The 20,324-nt window shown below is 31.7% G+C and overlaps 1 protein-coding gene across 6 annotated transcripts in view; it reads right to left on the bottom strand.

Annotated features, from left to right (window-relative positions):
* Positions 1-20,324, bottom strand: part of TFEC (transcription factor EC) — a 185,724-nt gene that overhangs the window by 144,538 nt on the left and 20,862 nt on the right. For 4 of the 6 annotated variants that reach the window (XM_036231017.1, XM_036231013.1, XM_036231015.1 and 1 more), the window contains exon 2: positions 13-59. The exons of the other annotated variants lie outside the window; for them this stretch is intronic. The gene's annotated coding sequence lies outside the window, so the exon portion shown is untranslated. The remainder of the gene's footprint in view (positions 1-12; positions 60-20,324) is intronic. 6 annotated transcript variants of the gene reach the window in all.

Raw genomic sequence — 20,324 nt, 5'->3', positions numbered from 1 at the left:
TATTATACTAACCTTTGTTTTCTGATTTTCCTCTAGAGAACTATATCATTAATATGAATCTGCAAAAAAAAAAAAAGTTAATGTTGCTCAACTCTAATAATACTCTTTTTATTTGATTAGTATGCTGCACATTATTGTAAGTCAAAAACATACATAGATGCTCAGTGTGACAGCTCCAGTTTTATGCATAGCAGTATACATAAATGGAGCATGTGCCTTCAAAAAATAGATAATAATCTAGAATCATAAGAGAACAATATTTGAAAGAACATACCTAATTACAAAAGTGTGGTACTAGCAATCATTTCAAAACTGGGTAAGGGACTCCTGTATACATAGGCTACACCTTTGCTCAATTGTTTTCATAGCACTTACCATACACTATTGCAATTGTCTGCTTACTCTACTGTGTCCCTCACACTAGAATGTAAGTTCCTCAAAGGCAAGATTTCTTATGTGTTCTTTCTGAGATTGTTAGTGCCCCCATCTCAAACAGCCTTTGGCACACAATAGGAATTCAATAGTTATCAATTGGTTGGTTGGTTGGTTGGTTGTTATGCACTCAACAATTTGTGCCCCACTTTGAGCAGCCAACACTTTACTGGAAGACAGCAGAAGACTGTAAAGGGAAGCTGGATCTAGGAAGAGACCAATATGACAAACTACAGCCTAGGAAAATGGATATATGCATAAAAGGCAGAAATGCTCAGCTCTTAATTATGCTTTAGACTAGCATAATTATAAAACAATCATTCAAATGAAATTAAAGCCCAATATAGGAATGAAAGTAGTAAGGAATCAGCAAACCAATCTAAATAACTTGAATTATCTAAGCCCAGCACAATTATATGAGCTTGGAAACAAACAAACAGAAATCTTTGAGGAGCTAAAGTTAATGATACCCCATAAAACCAAACTAAAGCCTAAGGGTGGAAATTACATTGTGATAAAATCTGGCTCAAAAAAAAAAAAAAATCTTATACTTAGAATGATTCACCAATGAAAAAGGCTGCCTCGGAGTTTTGTTAGCTTTCAGTTTATTGGGATGTTTAAGCACAGGCTAAATGACTCTTTGTAGTATATAAAATATGGAAAGAATTTAAACAATGAGAGGGACATTAAATACATTTACACATTTATTAAGCTAATATTTACTGACCATCTTTTATATGAGGTACCCGTAAACTCCTTAAACTCTAAAAATAATAAAATCTTCTATACAATGAATGAGCAAATAAAAACATGTCACAAAAAATAGACATTAATTTCAGGCTTATTCTCATTTGAAGAGTCTACCGATTCTTCAACTCTCAGGTACTCTGGCTGGTTTGGCACTATCTGCAGTAAGCTTTATATTCATGATCATATATCACTAGGCACAGGAAGACTTTTTCTATGGTAAAGAGTCAGTTTTCAATAGGAAAAAATCACCCATTCTTATATGAGGGGCTTTTCTCAAAAGAAAAGAATTTTCCACAGTGGTTAGGTTTCTTTTCCTTTTGGCCTATGCAAAGAAATATAACAACAGTCAACATCTTTTAATCAAAAGAAAGAGAAAAGGTAAGACCCTATGCATTTAATATGGAGCATATGCCTCTTTTAGAAGAGTCTTTGCTTTGTAATTATCTCCAGAAAAGATATGCAGAAACTTCACTCACTCTTTTGGACCCACAAACAAATTAGTTATGGTATAAATATATTAAGCCTGATTTTTTCTGATAATATTAAAAGGCTATCTATTTACCTCTCACCTAATTTCCCTGGCTAAGGAGATTGCTTTTGGAGAATTACCTGAATTACACATGTAATCCAAGTCTCTAACCACTAAGCAGAATGTTCCCAGTATCTCTATCACCAATATGACTTTTCATCACACAGCACCTAATGGCATTTATTACACAGCTATTACTATGTGTCAGAATTAACCAGATAACTGGATAGTCTTCCATTCGGTTTTTGCTACTTACAATATTTTCTTTGCAGAAGATACAGAGGAGGGATAATTATAATCCTAATACAAGTTGGGCTTTAATAAACTTTCACTATGTTATGGTCACATCATGTGAACCATCATAGGCAATTCTTTCAACACCCCGTTGGGCAAGTACCACCTTATCCTTCTGTAAAGAATATGATGGAGCCAAGATTAAAATCCAATGGACATGCGGTTCTGGAGCTCCCATTAACTGACACACTGCCTTCGCAAGCCTTTAACTACCTCTCTAACAACAACAAATTAGTAGAAGAAATATTAGAAAAGAAATTTCAAGTCTGTATTTAGATACCATCTACAGAAATAAACATGAGTTAAAGATAGAGTTAGAACCTACTTCTCCTAAATACTTCTGTTCTAAATGACTATTAATTAATATTTAAGTATAAAAAGCACTCTCAGCCTCTGAGAACTAATCACATCATTGAGTTATGAAATATCATACAAGAGCCTGTATAGATAAGGACGTTTTAAAAAAAATATTGTAAATTTTTTTTTCTCTTCCCCTTCAAAATGCCCCAAGGCATGCGTATACATTATGGACACCACTAGCCTGAAAATTCTCAGTTGAGGAAAAAAGAAATCCTTGAATTATAAGAGCACTAAAAGCATCTAAAATGATAACTATTTTGCCCCTTTAACACCAAAAGATCAACTGATTTTTATTTTTCACTTGGAGTTGACCTTTATTTAACCCATGGCATGCCAAAGTTATGGCCTGAAGCAATTTTTCAGTGAACACCTTGACTTGGGACAAGAATAGACATCTCACTTACCCTGCCTCTAAATCATACTTTTATACTACTGATGATGGTCAGTTAAACAAAGAAAAAACATTTCTTGGCATTTAAAAAAGATGAGAACTTTCCATTCAATTATTTATTTCCACCATTTCAAATACGGAACAGTATAATGTTTGCAAATTCCAAAATAATCTACATTATTATTCAGTCATTATTAAGCTCTCATAAAATGTTTGTGTTCAATTATCTATTAAAAGTAACCAGCTGATTGTGTCTTCATCACAAAAAGTTAAACCAGCTTTTTTTGATCCATTGACTGCCTGCTGACATCTTTTCCTAATGAGGAAATTAATTTTAAGGCATTCTGGCACCTCTTTTACCTCCTTGGTAAGTACTGTACCTAAACACAATTGTTCAGGGCTATCCCATTATTTTCAATGTAATAAGCGAGGTATATTTAAAGGATTTAGACATGATTAGTATAGTCTCATGGTCTTTCTCTAATGGAAACAAACTCAATAGTTACATATTATGAAAGATTACAATACCAAAGAGAAAAGTCCAAAAGTACAGTAGGAGGTATCTAATTTAGAGATTAAGAATTTATAGCTGTAAAGGTTGTGAGGTACCTCTGTGAATTATCCAAGGGAGAATGCAGATTCTCTGGAGGTTTTTAATGACATAAACAGCTATATTTCTGAGCAGGTATAATGGGATCTTGGCTACAAGTAGACAGCATAATAAAATAAAATAACTACCTTTGTAGAAAAAGTAGATATAGTCTGACTCAAGGATGTCTAGAAGAAACTATCAACAACAGCTATATTTATATGTGCATAATTTAATAGTAGCATAAGCCTTCTATTATGTATCATCTTCCTATAGCTTTATTTCCTAGGCAGCATTGATCTTTAAGATTTCATGAAAAAAAGAATCAATATTACTATATATTGAACACTTTACTAAGCACTTTGTATCTGTGATCTCTTTCGACCTTTCAATAAGCCTCTTTATTAATGCTCCTTATTGTTATCAAATGGAGAAACTGAAACTCAACAATCACAAGTAATTGGCCCCATGCTACATATTTACTAAGTGGAATATCAAATCCAAATCAGTTTGACTTCAACATATTTGCTTCTAACCATCTATATCATGTAGTAAAATTGTCTTAGCAATAATTGATAAAAACGGATCCAGTCAATACAATAGATCAGGAAAGAGAAATAAGTTAAAACTAATAGAAATAATACATGAATATTATTTCTAAATGATACAAATAACTATAAAGAAAGGCTAACAGAAACAACAAACCAAAACAAAAAAAAATGTAAATAAGAGTTTAAACACAATAAATTTAACAACTTTTTAAAATTACATGTACAAATTTGTGATATACTTTAAAAACTACTTAATCATATATTTTAAGAAAATGAATTTTATGGTATGTAGATTGTATCTCAATAACAAGTTTACAAAAGATTAGAATACTTTAATATGAGGGAAAAGAGAGTGAAATAAAATCTGTTTACTGATAATATGAATGTAAATTAGAACATTTTTCTCTGAAAGGTAATTAAGCTTTGTTTGTCAAAGTCTAGTTATTATATTTCTAAAAATAAGAACAAATCAGAGATGTGCCAGTAGATTTATATACAAAGAAATTCATCATAGTCTTATTATACCACCCCCCCCCCACCTGCCACAAAGAAACCAATGGAAACTACATGAATCCAGGAGCTTCTAAATAATCCTTCACATATCCATAAAACATCTTGTTTCAGAATAGTTACATTAGAAATGCTCATAATGTATGTGAAAAGGACACAAAAGAAAGAAAGAAAGAAAGAAAGAAAGAAAGAAAGAAAGAAAGAAAGAAAGAAAGAAAGAAAGAAATTAAAGGTTAAAAAGAAATTAGAGCTGTAATAAATGATATGAGAGAAGAGGATATCTTTGAAAAAAATGTATTGGACAAGATAAAGGAAACTAATACAAAGGTTTATTTGAATGCAGAAATGATTTGTACATTCGTTGGTGGGGAATAGGCTATGTGACTGGTATAACACAGGATCAAAGGATTCTGGCTTGTTCTATGTTTGTATTATCCCTATGTGTCAGAAGGGAGATAGAATTGCTACTCTCTATCACTTTTCCTCAAATACGCCAAACCTACATCTTCCAAGGAGCTTTGGCAAAAGTTGTTTTCTCACCCAGGAAATTTTTCCCCCAGATCCTGACTTGGCTGTCTCCTGATGCACATTCCCCATTCATGTTCCTGCTGTAAAGTCACTTACTAGACAGTTAGGGCTTCTCTGAGTACCCAAAGCAGCATGGGCATCGCCTGGGAATTTGTTGAAAAGAGGGAATCTCACACTATACTCAAGACCTACTGAATTCAAATCTGTAGTTTAACAACATCCCCAGGTGCTTCTCACACACACTGAAATTTAAAAAGCACTGATTTTATAGTCTATGATAGACGTTCCAATGCCCTGCATCATTTTCTTCATAGCTCTTCTCCATATCTAGTATCTTTTCTCCCTTCTTAAATATGGTTCCATTAGGGCAAAAAATCTTATTGTCTCGTTGCCTCTAACCCCAGTTCCTTAAACTGTTCTTGAGGTTGGAACCTAATAAATGTTTCTTAAATAAAAGAGCAGAATAGGGAGAAGGCCATCTCAGTAATTTTGAATGAAGAAATACTATTTCATGTTTCCTTAAACTACCTAAGCTACTGTATTTTCAGAGCCTTACTATTCAATATAGACAGGAGTTGGTAGATTAATATCTAGCCCAAAACATCATTTATAAATAATATTATGGTTGCATAATAAATCCTATCTAATAACTTTCTAAAGAATAACCAATATTTACCATGTGTAAAAATAAAAGTAGGTTCCTAAAAAAAGTTAAACAGTATATACTCAAGAGAATTGAAACTAAGCATTCAAACAAAAACTTGGACATGAATGTTCATGGCAGTATTATTCATAATAGTCAAAAAGTGGAAGCAACCCAAATGCCTATCAATAGATAAATGATTAAGCAAAATGTGTTATGTACATATAATGGAATATTATTTAGCCACAAGGAGTGAAGTACTGATATATGTTAAAGCAAGGATAAAACTTGAAAATAATATAGTTGAAAGAAGACAAAGTCACATATTGCATGATTCCATTTATATGAAATCTCCAGCATAGGCAAATCCATAAAGAAAAAGAAGATTAGTAGTTTTCAGAGACTGGAGAAAGGAGAAAGTAGGCAATACCTGACTAATGGGTATGGAGTTTGTTTTAGGGATGATGAAAATGCTTTGAAACTAGACAGTGGTAATTTTTGCACATCATTTAGAATGTACTGGAAGTCATTGAATTGTATACTTTAAAATGGCTAAAATGTTGAGTTTTCTGTTATGTGAATTCTATCTCAAAAAATAAGTAAAAGTAAATTACTGTTTTAAAGTGTAGCAGCATTTAAATTATTGACTTTCAATCAAGAAATGTTATGTTGCAGACTCACTATTTCAGGGGTCAGGGTCCCAAATGATTAATATTATGTGATAATTATCTCTGCTAGACAGATATAAGACAGGGAAATAAGGTAAAAGAAATGAGTCTGGGATTTCCCTAAGCTGGGACTCAGATTTCTTTGATCCTCGGCTAAAAGGCCTGATTGGCCCAAAAGGTCAAATGGAAAGGAAAAAGCAATCAAGAATAAATCAGTAAAATAAAAAATTCATTAAAATTTAGCAATTGAGAGGAAAGGAAATCACCTTCCTTTCCTGTACTGAAGAAAAAATTGACAACCTAATTTTCAGAACAGGTAACAAATGTATCGCTAGATACCTAGAATTTTTCTCTACAGGAAATTGTTGGAAATAAATACAGAAGGAGCCTTCAGACTTACTGAAGTCACTGAAGTTGTAATTGTTGTTACAACTACAGGGGTTTATTAAAGATCATCAGGAAGCTTGGCATTAAAAAAGTGTTTGGATAGATAAGACCCCTGTTTGCACTTTAAGCCTTTACTGTTAATTACATGTTGCTGTGACTAAGCACTTCAAAAGTGACTTTTATGCACTGTGCTATTATTTAATTTAATAAGAACTTCTTATAAAGTTACAGGTTAACAGAAGTTCATTAGTAAGTTGAATGTTTAGAACTCAGAAAGCATTTCCCCACAGAATAATTTCAGCTGTGGTGGTTGAGCTCTATGTCAGCAGCATACAAAGGACAGGTAATCCTTACACACCTGCATCAATAGTACTAAATAGCACACACACATAAAAAGATTTCCATGGAAACATTTAGTCGACATTCTGGGACCTAGACCACCTCTTCCTTTCCACTGCATTCCTGATGCTCATTTATTCATTCATCACTGGATCACTCATTCAATAAGCCTTAGCAGTGCCTGCTATGTGCCAGGCCTTTTGATAAGTCATCTCTTCTTCCACCTGCCAGGTAACAGGCTTTCTTCAACTTGAAGTAAGTATCTTGTAACTTGGCTTATGAACTCCATTATGGTGAGGCCTCTACAGGAGCAGAAGATGCAGCTCTAGGGCAAGCAGATGTAATGAGCATTAGGGACCAGTAAAACAAGATAATGGCATGAGAACTACATGTCAGCCAAGCCAATTATGCCCACTTCCCACTTCATCTCACTGTGGTCAACACTGGCTTAGGGTAGGAAACTCCTCAGAGATGATACCGATAAAGGCCAGCAGAATAAAGATTGCCTTTTGCTGCCTCATGTTCTGCCAAGGCAGTGACCAAGATTGGAAATGCCAAAAAATATTGTTAAAGCCAAACAAGTGTGATGACTGATATCTAAATATTTATTTTTTTCCCATCTCTCTTATCTTACCCAAGAGCACAGACCACAGAAAATAAAGGAGAAAGGAAACATTTATGGATGTATATCCATAGGTATGAATGTTACATATCAGGATTTATATAAAACAAAAACATGTTTTTTTTTTTTTTTTTTTGCAACTGCTGAACTCCTGTCTTTAAAGCATCACAAGCTACCAACTAACAAAGACCACCATCTAGTGGCCCCAGCATGATAACTGCACTTGAACAAAGTACATTGAAATTCAAAATTATTGGGGTTTGTTACAAGTCTGTAAGGTAACACTGAAGCTTCTCCTTTTGTCCCTTGGATTCCAACCACCCATTTTCTTTTCATTCTGGTTTCTCCTAGTTTATAATTCTAAATTGTCTCAAAAGCATTAATTTGCAGTTACTGTTATTTTAATCTTTACAATTAGCTGTCTATTTTGTCACATTTTGAGTTCCTCTTCTTTTATTATATGCTACAAGCCCCTGTGAGACATACCTGAAGTGAGTTTCTTTAAACATCATTTTGTCATACCACCCTATTAAAAGCTTGAACTCTTAAGTGAATCCTGTTGTCATCTTTAACAAGTATCTGGTCTTACCCACATAACTCCATGCTCTACTTAGCATGCATATTGCCTGCCTATTAGGCTACTTTCCTCACTGTTGCTTCACCACACTCAAATCTCAAACACAATCGCCCTTTTTTACCCAGTTCTGAGTGCTCAACTCAAATCCCATCTTCTCCATTAGCTCTCCAATACTACTCCTACCAAGCTCACTTCTTTCTTAACTTCTTACAGTCATGGTTATTACCACCAAGTTTACTACTTAATTATTTTCTAACTGTCTTATAAGTATCATGTCTGCCAAGGAAGTTGCATGGTTTAAATATGTCTTTATCTCTCATAAATCTCAGTAAGATATTAACCAACATGAGAATACAATAAATAAATGACCGATTTAAAAAGGGATAGAGAAGAATCCTATAATTGAAGCGCTTTTAGTGGCATGGTGAGGGGGGAAAGGGAAGAGAAGAAAGAGTACAGTGGGAAAAGACTATTGGAATTACATTCTATGAATGGAAAAAAGAAATAATTCTATCTGTCTTTATCATGTAAAATAGCAGTGACAAATTAAGTAGAAAAGTATTCCCCAAAATGCCAGGATATATTTAAACATATTCCAAACTATATAACAGAATTTAATCATAAAACTTTGCAGTGATATATAGTTGCTTTGGGTGTAGACAGTGATAGAAGCTCACTTCTCAGATAAAAAGAGGGGAAATATAGGGGGGAAAGGAATTGTTATTTAGCAGGTAAGGAAATGTTAACAGGCATTCTAAGGTAGAACAAAGTTTTGCTTCTTGGGCAGCAGAAAACCTGCTCCAGGGATGTGAATTACAGACAGATTAGGCACCTGCACATTTGGAAATAACAGGACCAAGAAAAAGTTCTCTGAACTCAAGCCCAACCAACCAACTTCGAAGGTTAATGGAAATATTTTACCACCAAAATGTGAATAATAAAACAAATAAAATATTAAATAATCTACTCAAATGAAGAAGTCTGCAGAATAAGTAATGTGAACTTGAAAAATCTCATTAAGTGACACCCGAATTCTATTTCTAGCACAACTGCAAGTAGTTTTATAACTAGGGCTCCAGTAAAATAATTAGACTATTTTAAGGGAAAGCAGCTGATTCTATCTTGAGGAAAGGGAGGGGGGACATGCTTTCCTATGTCAATTTTCCCCTAATTCCTCAAACTGACATTTTCAAAGGTGTCATAGGACAGCTACTTATATGCTATACATATTGCTATTTCACCTCAAAAGAGTGATACATATGCAAGGCATTTTTCAAGATACAGTAAAGGGAAACAAAGCATGTAAATTCCAGAGCCCCTGTCCTCAAGTATCTTACTGAGGTTTGAATAGATACCATATATTCAATAGATACCAAATAATTCCATGGTAACTTTTAAGTATATCACATATTATGCAGATAGTCTATATTTTCATACTGCCACAAATATTAAAGGCCCACAATTTTCAAAATATTATGTTAGGCATTTTAGGAATACAAAGTATATTGATTACTCAAATAACCCCAAAGAGCATTATGTCTAATAAGAAATGTATAGCAGGTATGTTAAATAGGGGCAAAAGATTACTTGATGGAAAAAGAGGGATTTGTGATTCATCTTAAAGTATAGATATGGTTTAAATATGTGAGGTTGAGGAGTATTAGAGAAAGCATTCCAGACAGATTTTATCATGTGCAAAGGCAGGGAGTTAGTAAAGCTAAGATGGGTCTGAGAATAGTTCGTTCTTTTTATTGAGGTGTACAGAAAATGTGACATAAAACAATGAAAAATTATCTTGGAAATCTAGGTTGGAACTAGACTATGAAAGACATTCAATTCCAGGCTGATAAATTTGTCTTTGATCTCGCAAACAAAGAATCATTGAAATTTTTGAGCATCTGAGTCAGTTTTCTTAAGCACAATTAATCACATGGCAATGAATACAATGGTTTTGAATGCAGAGACATGGCGAATCCATTAAGAAGCTATATTCCATTAGTTTAGTGAGGTAAAATTGGTAGGTGTACAGTAGTTACCAGGACAAAATGAAAGAGACAATTCCAAGAGATCCTACACAAACAAAATTGACTGAGAAACTTTGTTGATTTGACTAAATATGAAGGGTAACCTAAAGAATAGACTCATTTAGAGAAACTAAAAACAAAAGAGGGGTAAGGTTGGGAACAATGAGGAGTCGATGACTTCATTAAGATGCATTTTCATCCTGAGGTGTCTTTCTGAAGGAAATAATTCAGCTGGGAATTGCAACATAGGACAATCGAGACCACAGCTAAAGTTCTAGATCTGGAAACCATCTAGAGTGTGTGTTAAACAACTGAGCAAACTGAAATCTCAGAGCTTGTGCAGAAAGGCAACAAGAAGAGTCAAGTTGGTACCACAGAGGCCCAGTAGTGAAAAGAGGGAGGTTTTGAGAAAGTCTGACTAAGAACTATTATAGCCCCATGTCTCTGACCTGTATTCGGTCCTCTTCCAAGATGATAGAAAGTGGGAAATTTAAACTTTAGAGAAGTAAAACCAAACAGTACCAAAAAATTGCCCAATAAGAATGACATAGGGAAGAAATTGAAAGGAAATGAGACAATGTGTGCAGGGGTAAAAGAAAAAAAAATAATAAAACTTGATGTTAATAGCCTCAGAATGATTAAAGAATACATTTTATAAAATAAAAATCAAGATACTCTAAAAATGAAAAATATCTATTTTAACTAACTTAATAAATAAGCATAAGGGACTATTCCCAAATAAAGAAGTGGTAAAATAGGAGAGGAAAAAAAAAATAGGACATACAATGTTAAGTAAACTATTGAGAGTTCTGGAAAGAAAAAAAGAAGATAAAATGATTAAAGAATTAATAAATTAATAAATAAAATATTCTAGAACTGAAGCTCAATAATTTTCAAATTGAAAGGCCTTCAAGCTCCTAGCTAAAGGAATGACAAGTCATACTAATGAGGAATTTTAGAGAAAAAGGAACATACGATCAGAACTCCAAATGGAATTTGTGTCAGTAACTTGGAAAGTTAGAATGCAATGAAGATAAGGCCTCAAAATCTGAGAGAAATGACTTTTTTTTTTTTTTTTTTACTTTTCATTACCCTTGCATACTCTTCTGATTCACTACTGAATAATGTGCTTTAGTAAATGGTGAGAGTAAACAAAAAAAGGAAGAAAGTGGAATTCAAAAAATAAATACTGGGTTTCCAGCAGAGAGGAGAACAAAATATACTTAAAGGACTACTGTGCCCTGAGTCTACACGACAACAGCAGCAGTCCAGAGTGGAGTGAGAGAACGTAGGACTCCTGAAAGAATTCTTGCAGTTGGGGGGCAAAGGAGAAGTGTTTCTGTGTAAATAAATAGTAGTTTTAGGAATTCAGGACAGTTCAGATGGAAAGTTTTATCTAATTTAAATATTGCTATCAGATTTCTTTATGTTAGATTCCTGGTTTACTATTTTTTTTATTTTAATATCAACCTTTCTAAGTGATTCTGCTTTAGATAGAGCTCTTGAAAACAGTTTATGTCTGGACTATGGTTTTTTTTATGCAGTGTAATAATCTCTGATTTTAGTTAGTGAGATTAATCTTCTCAATCAATAATGTTGAGGCAAAGAAAAAGGTAAAGAACTTTCAAGCAATTGCACTCAATTCATATACTTACTGAAGATCGATAACAAGTATTTCATGTACAAGCACAAATCTGATGACCATACTGTGAGTAGCACTGGTCTACAGTTTTAGGAGCTTTGATTTATAGGAATAAAAATGTATTTTATACAGCCAATAGTTAAATAGATATATTGACATATTTTATCATTTCTGTGCTCATTCTTGTTTCTTGTAAAACATATCTTTCCTTTGACATCAATTTTATTCTTGATATATAATTTTTAGTAATTTTATTTCTAAAAATAGATTTATTTTACTCTAACTCAAGAGTAATAGTTTAGCTGGGTATAAAATTTGGATTGTTAATTATTTTTCCTCCACTACTCCATTATTTTCTAGTCTTTATTATTGATGAGAAGTTTTCAATAATTCTAAATCTCATTTCTTTTAAGGTACTCATTGTCTTTCTACTAGCTTTAAATATTTCTGCTTCATATATGATGTTCTGCTGGGTATACATTTAACTTAGTTTCACTTCCTGAATATGGTGAATGTGACTTCAAAATAACATGCTCACAGCTCCAGTTTTATTGACTATTTTGCATTATAATTTAGAGCAGCAGTCCCTAACATTTTTGGCACCAGACACCAGTGGTCCTATGAGAACATAATACCTGATAATCTGAAGTGGATCTGAGGCGATGATGTTAGCGCTAGGAGTGGTTGCAAATATAGATGAAGCTTTGCTTACTTGGCCTCCACTCACCTTCTGCTGTGCAGCTTAGTTCCCAACACGCCATGGACTGTACCAGTCCACATACCAGGAGTGGGGGACCCCTGATTTAGAGCATGTTTAGTTTGTGCTTTAGAAAAGTTATATCCTTTGAATAACCTCTTTTCTAGTAGCTCATCTGAATATCTTTCCTTGTGGTTTCTAGCTTTGCTTTTATTTAGAAAAGCTTTATAAACCAAAGGACAATACAGATATTCATTTAGGTAGAAAAAAGTAATTTAACAAAAATGTTATTTAAAGGCAAGTGGGTAAATAACATAGGAGTAGTATGTGGGTATTACTGGGCTAGAGCAGGTAACATAGATAAGCCATAACTTGGTATGGGTATATAATGTGGAGGAAGAGTTGTTACAGAGAGATATAAGGAAATAAGCACAAATTTATATTTTCTTTCTCATATATTTCCTTTACATTGACATATTTCAATAAGCATATAGATAAAATTAAATGTAATTTGTGTATTAAAGATAATATAATTGATCCCCAAGACTCACCAATAAAGTGATAAAAGAACAAAGTTTGGAACATAACCATTTTTGTATGTTTTTTTACTTGTTGCCTTTGTGGTTCCCAATATTCTTACATTTTTACAATTTTGGCAGGTAGTTCTTAGGCAAATTGTGAAGAAGAGAAGTTTATTATCATGCTAGATGTCTTTCCTTGATGTGTTTTTTCCCATTTGGTGGTGGTTCCCTCCCACCTTCAACTCCCAGTGCTCTCCTTTCTTCACATTATAATCTTAATGATTTGATATTTGTTTTGCCTATATGATCACAGTTCTGCTAGCACACATGCAAGAACACATATACATGTATGTCCACACACACACACACACACACACACACACACATTTGCTTGGCAAACTCCTTTTTGCAAATTTGTAAGTTTGAAGCCTATCCATAAAAAATCTCCTCTGACTAACCAAGTCTAGGTTAGGTGTATTGTTTTTCTTTATGTTATTTATAATTTCATTAAGATTCCCCTTAGCACAGAGCGCTAACAGTTTGTTTTCTTATTTGTTCATTAGCTAGACTATGGATTCCAGGAAAGTTGACACTTAATCTCTCTTTTTCACTGTTGCCAATCTAGAACAGTATGAGAACTATGTAAGCAAACATAATAACAAATGGAAGAAATTCTATCAAATTCAGAGAAGGAAATGAAAATGACAATATGGTAATCAAATGAAAAATTAATACTACACATTTAAGGTTTAGTTAAAGTCCAGTAAAGAGATTGATAAGAAACAAATGTTCAGAATTATGAGTTTAACAGATGTACAAACCTCCAGATAGCCTTTCCAAAAATATCATATGTTGTTATTTACATTTCTCTCTAAGACACCAAGTGATGAAAGAGAAATTAAAAAGTGATAAACCCCCAAAGACTAGAGAGAAGAAGAGTGATTTATAGAGATTTTATCAAACTTTTAGAAGATAGAAGCAGATAAAAAGATTGTAAAAATCTTTGTTATTAAAAGTCTATGTAGTCTATATTTTAATTTATTAAAATATTTTTCAAATCTGGAAAAAATAATAGAAGACCATGCAGAAGCAATAATATATTTGAATTCTAGAATAGAATCATAAATTTCTATGTTATTCATCTAATATTTCTATGTTGAATGGGGCCTTAGAAGTTGTATATCATATTTTATACAATAAAACATTTCTGCAAAATGTTTGAAAACACCCAAGATTGGGCAACTCTCTCTCTCTCCCTCCCTCTCTAACTCCTCTCCTGTAACATCATTTTATTGATTTGTATAGATTCTAATTCAGAAAAGAAAAGATGAAAAAATTGAGATTTAAAAATAACAAAACCTTGGTCTGAATTTTGACTCTATTACTTACTAGCTTGGGTTAGTAAATCTTTCTTTCTTTAAACTTTATTGTTTTCTCATCCTAGAATGTAAGTTTCAGGAAGGCAGGGATTTTTGCAAGTTTTGTTAATTATTGCCTCCCACCACTTAAAACAGTTATGGGCAGATCTGGGCACTGAATAAATATTTGTTACATAAATCAATGAGTAAATGAGAATGGTAACTGAGTCACAGATTTGTGGTGAAGATTAAATGAAGTAAAATATGTTTCATAATGTAAGTTTCACACCAGTGACAACTTTGACTCCCTAAGGCCATATTTTCAATCAACTAATGGATAATTTTATTTATGTACCACAGGCAGATCGATTTACCATTTGTAAAACTATTAATTTAGAGCGAACCTATGTGTCTCCAGCCCTGCTATCTATTCTGTACATTATTTCATAAAGATGTCCTTTCATCTTCACTCCCTTGGCCAAGCCTTTGCCTAGATCAAAATTTCCCAAAATGTGGTATGTACACTAATTTCACTATATGACATGATTATATGATTGAACTTCCCTTTTACTTTAATAGAATTTATATTAATGTGGTGTATAAATATAAAACATACACAGCACATTAAGACATAATTCAATTTATAATATTGCTTATATATAGCTAGTTTTTTTAAAAGTTCATTTATAAATAATTATTAAATATGAAATGTGAATGGTAAACAGATATGGCCATGCTTTCACATATTGTATAAATTGGGTCAATATGTCAATAATAAGTCATCTGAACCCTCATGAAAATTATTAATAAATATCTTGGAGAGGATAGAAATCAGAACAGGGCACAGAGATCAACCAACCACTGCAGACTACCTTCTGAGATAACAAGGACTCACTAATTAAGGTTGCCTATTATTCAGTTAAAACTAATTAACAATATCATCATCCAGAGCATAGGTTTTTACTTTGGTCACAAAGATACCATGAATATATATGTCTAGGATAGATTCTTCATTTTCTAGGATAGATTCCTCATTTACCAGTCTAGTAATCTTATATGTATTGTACAAACAGATGAAATCGTGTTATTTTATATTATTTTTACCTGCAGACTAAGTACTGACTCATAGAAAGAGTTCTGAAAAATAAATAGAAAAAAAGAATCATTTTAATTTGTAATGTTTAGTGTTTATATTTAAATATATTTTTCTGAGAATATGAGAGTACTTGAAAGCAATTTTTTTCTCAAGTATTTTCTCTATCTTTTATATCACCTCCACTACCCATAAGAGTTCATTTAGCAATGACAAAATTAAGATGAGCCTCTGCTCTAGAAGTACCCACTGCAAGTGATTTAGAGTATTTAGTAACCTTGAAATGCTAACACGTATTAAATGTAAAGTGGTTGGAGAAAAGCTTTTTCTAAATGGCACCATAAATGGTGGAACCAAGGTACTTAATTACTGTTGTCATTTTTGCACTCCTAAAAACTTTCCTTAAATGTTATTGCGAATGTTTATATAATAAATATTTATATACAAATTTAACCAATATGATATGTATTAATTTTAAATCTTTTTTTTTTTTTGCCTTTTATCTCACTTCTTATTTGTCCTTTTTCCTGCACAAGGCTGACTTTAGAGTTTTGCCCAATTACTTTTAAATTCTTCTTTCAAATACTTTTCTCCTAGGTTAGGAAATGAAAAAAATCCCTTATTATAGTTCCTTAAAGAGAAATAAATTTCTTCAATGAAAGCTAGCATAAGTTTTTAAGGTACTTATAATCTTTTAAGTTTTTGTCAATTTTCAAAAGTTATATAGTGATATATATAGTGACAAATAGTGATTTAATTTTTATTTAAATTACAATGGTTTATGTTTAGATTCCTGGTAACAAAAAAAAATGCAAACGTTTCTTATATAACAAAAAAAAAATTCTTCTTTATAATTAGAAAAGTTCCTTAGCTAATAAATATTTCCTGAAAAATCCAACATAATTTTATCATTTCAATTAAAGATTTTTTATGCCACTTTTGTTGATTTCCCAATTGTACTTTCAAATAATTGAAAAAAATTTTTAGATTTTTACTTTTATTTATTTTTCATTTTCTCATGTTTTTTTTTTTTTAGGTTTAATCTATTAGCTAAAACCTCATAAATAGCAGCTTATTGGATGTCTAAAATATCTTTAAGATTTAATAACAATGTCAATAAAGTAGAATATTGTTGAATTTATAGACCAGATAAAAAAAAAGAACATGTCATAAAAGGTGATAATCCAAAACAACAACAAAGAAAGTAGATTGACACAAACTCCTAATGGGTAATCATTGACAGGAGAAACTTGCAAACCAAGCCAAAAGATAACAGACCAGATAAACCACACTAAAAGCTTAAACTAAAAATATCTATCTCACTAGGTCTTTGTGGAAAAATTCTGCATATTAAGGAAGTCAGCTTAAATGTGTCCGGTTTAGGAATAAGAATATATTTTTTAAAAGACTGTATACATTAAAAGATATAAAATCAATATAAAAAATTGAATCAAGTAAATGATCTATGTTTCAATTATTTAATCAAAACTTTTCAATTAAATAGTTGAAATCTGTAAAACCAGAATGACAGCTTTTATCCTTGAATATACATGAGGCAGGGAGTTTTTAGGCTTGACTTCTGTTCTATGCTAAAAATAAAAAAGGTAAATAAGATAATAAAAAGAAAAAGGGAATGAAAAGATACTACCTCTAAATTAATTGTACACAAATTGAATAACCTCTTCTAAGTTAATCAAAATATTATTATGTGCAGAAATAACCTGTCTTATCCATCACAACTCTAGTTCAAACTTTTCCCTTTAGGTCTCTGATATTATTTTCATGAAGTTGACAATTAATTGCATACATTAAGAGTTAATATTACTTGTTCATCTCTTATTTTGAAGAAAAAAAAATTATGAGAAAACTTTAAGGTTAATACGATTGTGAAGATTATGAAAGAAGTCTTTGTGTCTTTTATTTTTGCAATCTGCATCAAATATATGGATATAAATATTTTCTCTATCTAAATACATCTTACAAATATGGCCACATTAATAGAAAACAAAAACCATATTGTAGCTTTATGGTAGAGTGGCAAAAATGCACCAACCCATAGTTGAAGTATCAAATAATGTTATAATATTGGTCTTTAAAACCAATAAAATAAATGTCTTATTTATTAAGTGTCAGGAAAATCTCTTCAGCTTCTGCTCAAATACATTGCACATTTGAATAATATCAGTCTCTGTAGGACTGATATTGGACTATGAATATTTGACCTAGAATGTCATTAACAACTTATACATTTTAAAATCACGTTTTAAAATGCGGCAAAACTAAGATTGTAGTGAATTTCATTTCAAAGTCATACTATCCCTCCTTTTATGCTGTATGTGGTAATCCTTGATTTTTTGCACTGATGCTAAATGTTAATGAACAGAGCCACCGTGTACCATTTCACCTGGAGCAATGAAAACATTAAAATCTCTTTAGAAGCCTGAATAAAACTTTATTTTATAAATATAATCCATGTTAAAGCTCCACCATTTCACTGTACTTTTGAAATAAGGGCACATGGAAAATATGGAAGCGTTTCCTTTGAGATGGCTAACTAAAGCTACAAAATGAGCACTGTACGGCATTTCCAAGGAACATGGTTCAAAAGTTGTACGATTACTACTAAGGTTGTTTTATTCTCTACCACATTTGGAACAGGAAGTCTGTGTTGTTCTTGAAGAATTCTGAAAAGCAATGTCACAGTCTGATGACCTCTTCTCCTCATTAAAACGTTCCCAAAGACAGCGCTCTGCATGATGTTTTGTAGCTTCAGCAGCCATGAACTAATTTGTACCTCTTATTTTGATCATGCACTGGTGAAAGCACCAAACAATATTTTTCTTTAAACACAGAGAGGTCTTTCAACAGCTCAGCATGCACTTCTACCCTCTTTTTAATCTTGGAGCACCTATTTATTTGCTCTTTTCACCACTAAATCTTCTTTACTCCTTTCTGCCCCCTGCAAAGCGGCTAGTTAAAAATCTTCAGTTTTTTTTCTTCATAGGCTTAAACCATTAAAAGGGTATTACCATAAAAACAGAGATGCCCGCTTTTAGCTATAGTACAAGAGAATTTACATTTGTAATTTCAATCCAGTTAAACTAAAATAATGTTTATTTAGTTACTACCTTTTTATAACGTGCATAATCACTAAAACTAACATAAAAATTATTGTTTTAGAAAATTAGTTTTTAGGGTTTTCTGCAAATACTGATTAGTTCCTCACAGTGAATTTAAGACCTTACTTAAAGCTTATTAGTATGTATGTGATGTATTTGTTTATTTTGTATATTCCACAATTTCTTTGGTTCAATTACATCAATCTTTCCCATATGTTTCTCTATTTCACTAACAAGGTATTGAGATGTATACATTGTGTAGCAATTTGGTTTTAAGTTGTGCATTTAATTTACTCAAGAAAAATAAGCATGAGGGGAACCATAATAAAATGACATTGTTAATGGATATGATTTTAAGCAGTAATATTTTGAATTTTATTAATGAAAATGAGTCCAAATAATTCAATAATCAAAAGCATTTTTTTAAATGTATGTTAATTGGTGTTACAAAAAACCCAATTGCTAACAACCGAATAAATTATTGTAGATGTCATCAAGCCAGTGGTACAGTTGTAAATATAACATATGTCTAGGATTACAGATTGACATAAGAAGAAATTTATAATTACTTATTAATAAATGAATTCTTTCTTCACCATGAAAGATTTCTTGTTTTCAAATATATTACTTAACACACTGGATTTGTCTTTAACAGGTCAAAAATAATAATGTAAACACTTTTCATTAATGAATCATAATATGTTTTCAAACTCAATAGAATTTTGAATATTAATATTGTTATTTTAAATGCTAACTTATTGGCTTTCAGGTTCTCCAAAATCAATTGATTCTTAAGTATCATTTTATATAAATATGCGATTCATCCAATTAATGTCTCAATTTATTTGTAAAGCTAAAAATTTGTGTGAAAATAAGTGAAATACCAAATAGACATTGTTTCTAATTATATAATCGATATTTCATTTTAGTGACATTTTTATCCAAGTAAAATTAATCAAATCAATGTTATCAAAATAAATTATGTGATATTTTAAATCATGATATCTAATTAATTGATCTTTCTCTCTATTCCAGATTGCTTCCTAATGAATATTTTTCATTACATCATATATTCCAATAGCAATGGCAAATTGGAATGTGTAAGAATTTTCATTTTGTGTAATAGTTCTCCAAATTTAATCAATTTTATTGTTTAAAATAATTTCTTCCATAAATATTTATCTAATGTAATACTAAAACTTACATGTCCTGTTGTGTCTTTGTCATATCTTAAACATTATTTCTTCAAAATATAAACCTCATAGTGATTAGCGATGGTCATAAATTTTCTTGATGATCTTTTCCCTCAGGATAAAAGGCTCACTGAGTTGTTTTAATCTGTTTTAAAAATATTTTTAAGAAATCTTCTGAGATATTTAAATCTAAGTTGTATTTATATCTCTGTGCATTTATGTTTAACAGGTCCAGTTTGAGACTTTGGGAACATCTATCTACCTATACGCTTCTAAATCCTCAGGGGAAGTAAATACATACAGCACACAACTTGTTTGTTCAAGGGAAGTCTTTCAGCTTTGTATAATAAAGTCAGAAAACTTAATGTGAATATAGACCCTGTCACAAACCTTCTGGTGAGCTTAAGCAAGTTATTTCACATCGTTGACTAAACTTTCTCAGCTATAAATTGGGTTTAACAATCTTTTTCTGAAAGATTTTTAAGATGATTAGAAATGATGTGAGTA

The sequence above is a fragment of the Rousettus aegyptiacus genome, unplaced genomic scaffold (genome assembly GCF_014176215.1).
Source record: "Rousettus aegyptiacus isolate mRouAeg1 unplaced genomic scaffold, mRouAeg1.p scaffold_m13_p_13, whole genome shotgun sequence".
Lineage (NCBI taxonomy): Eukaryota > Metazoa > Chordata > Mammalia > Chiroptera > Pteropodidae > Rousettus > Rousettus aegyptiacus.
This window is presented reverse-complemented; position numbering and strand designations above follow the sequence as displayed.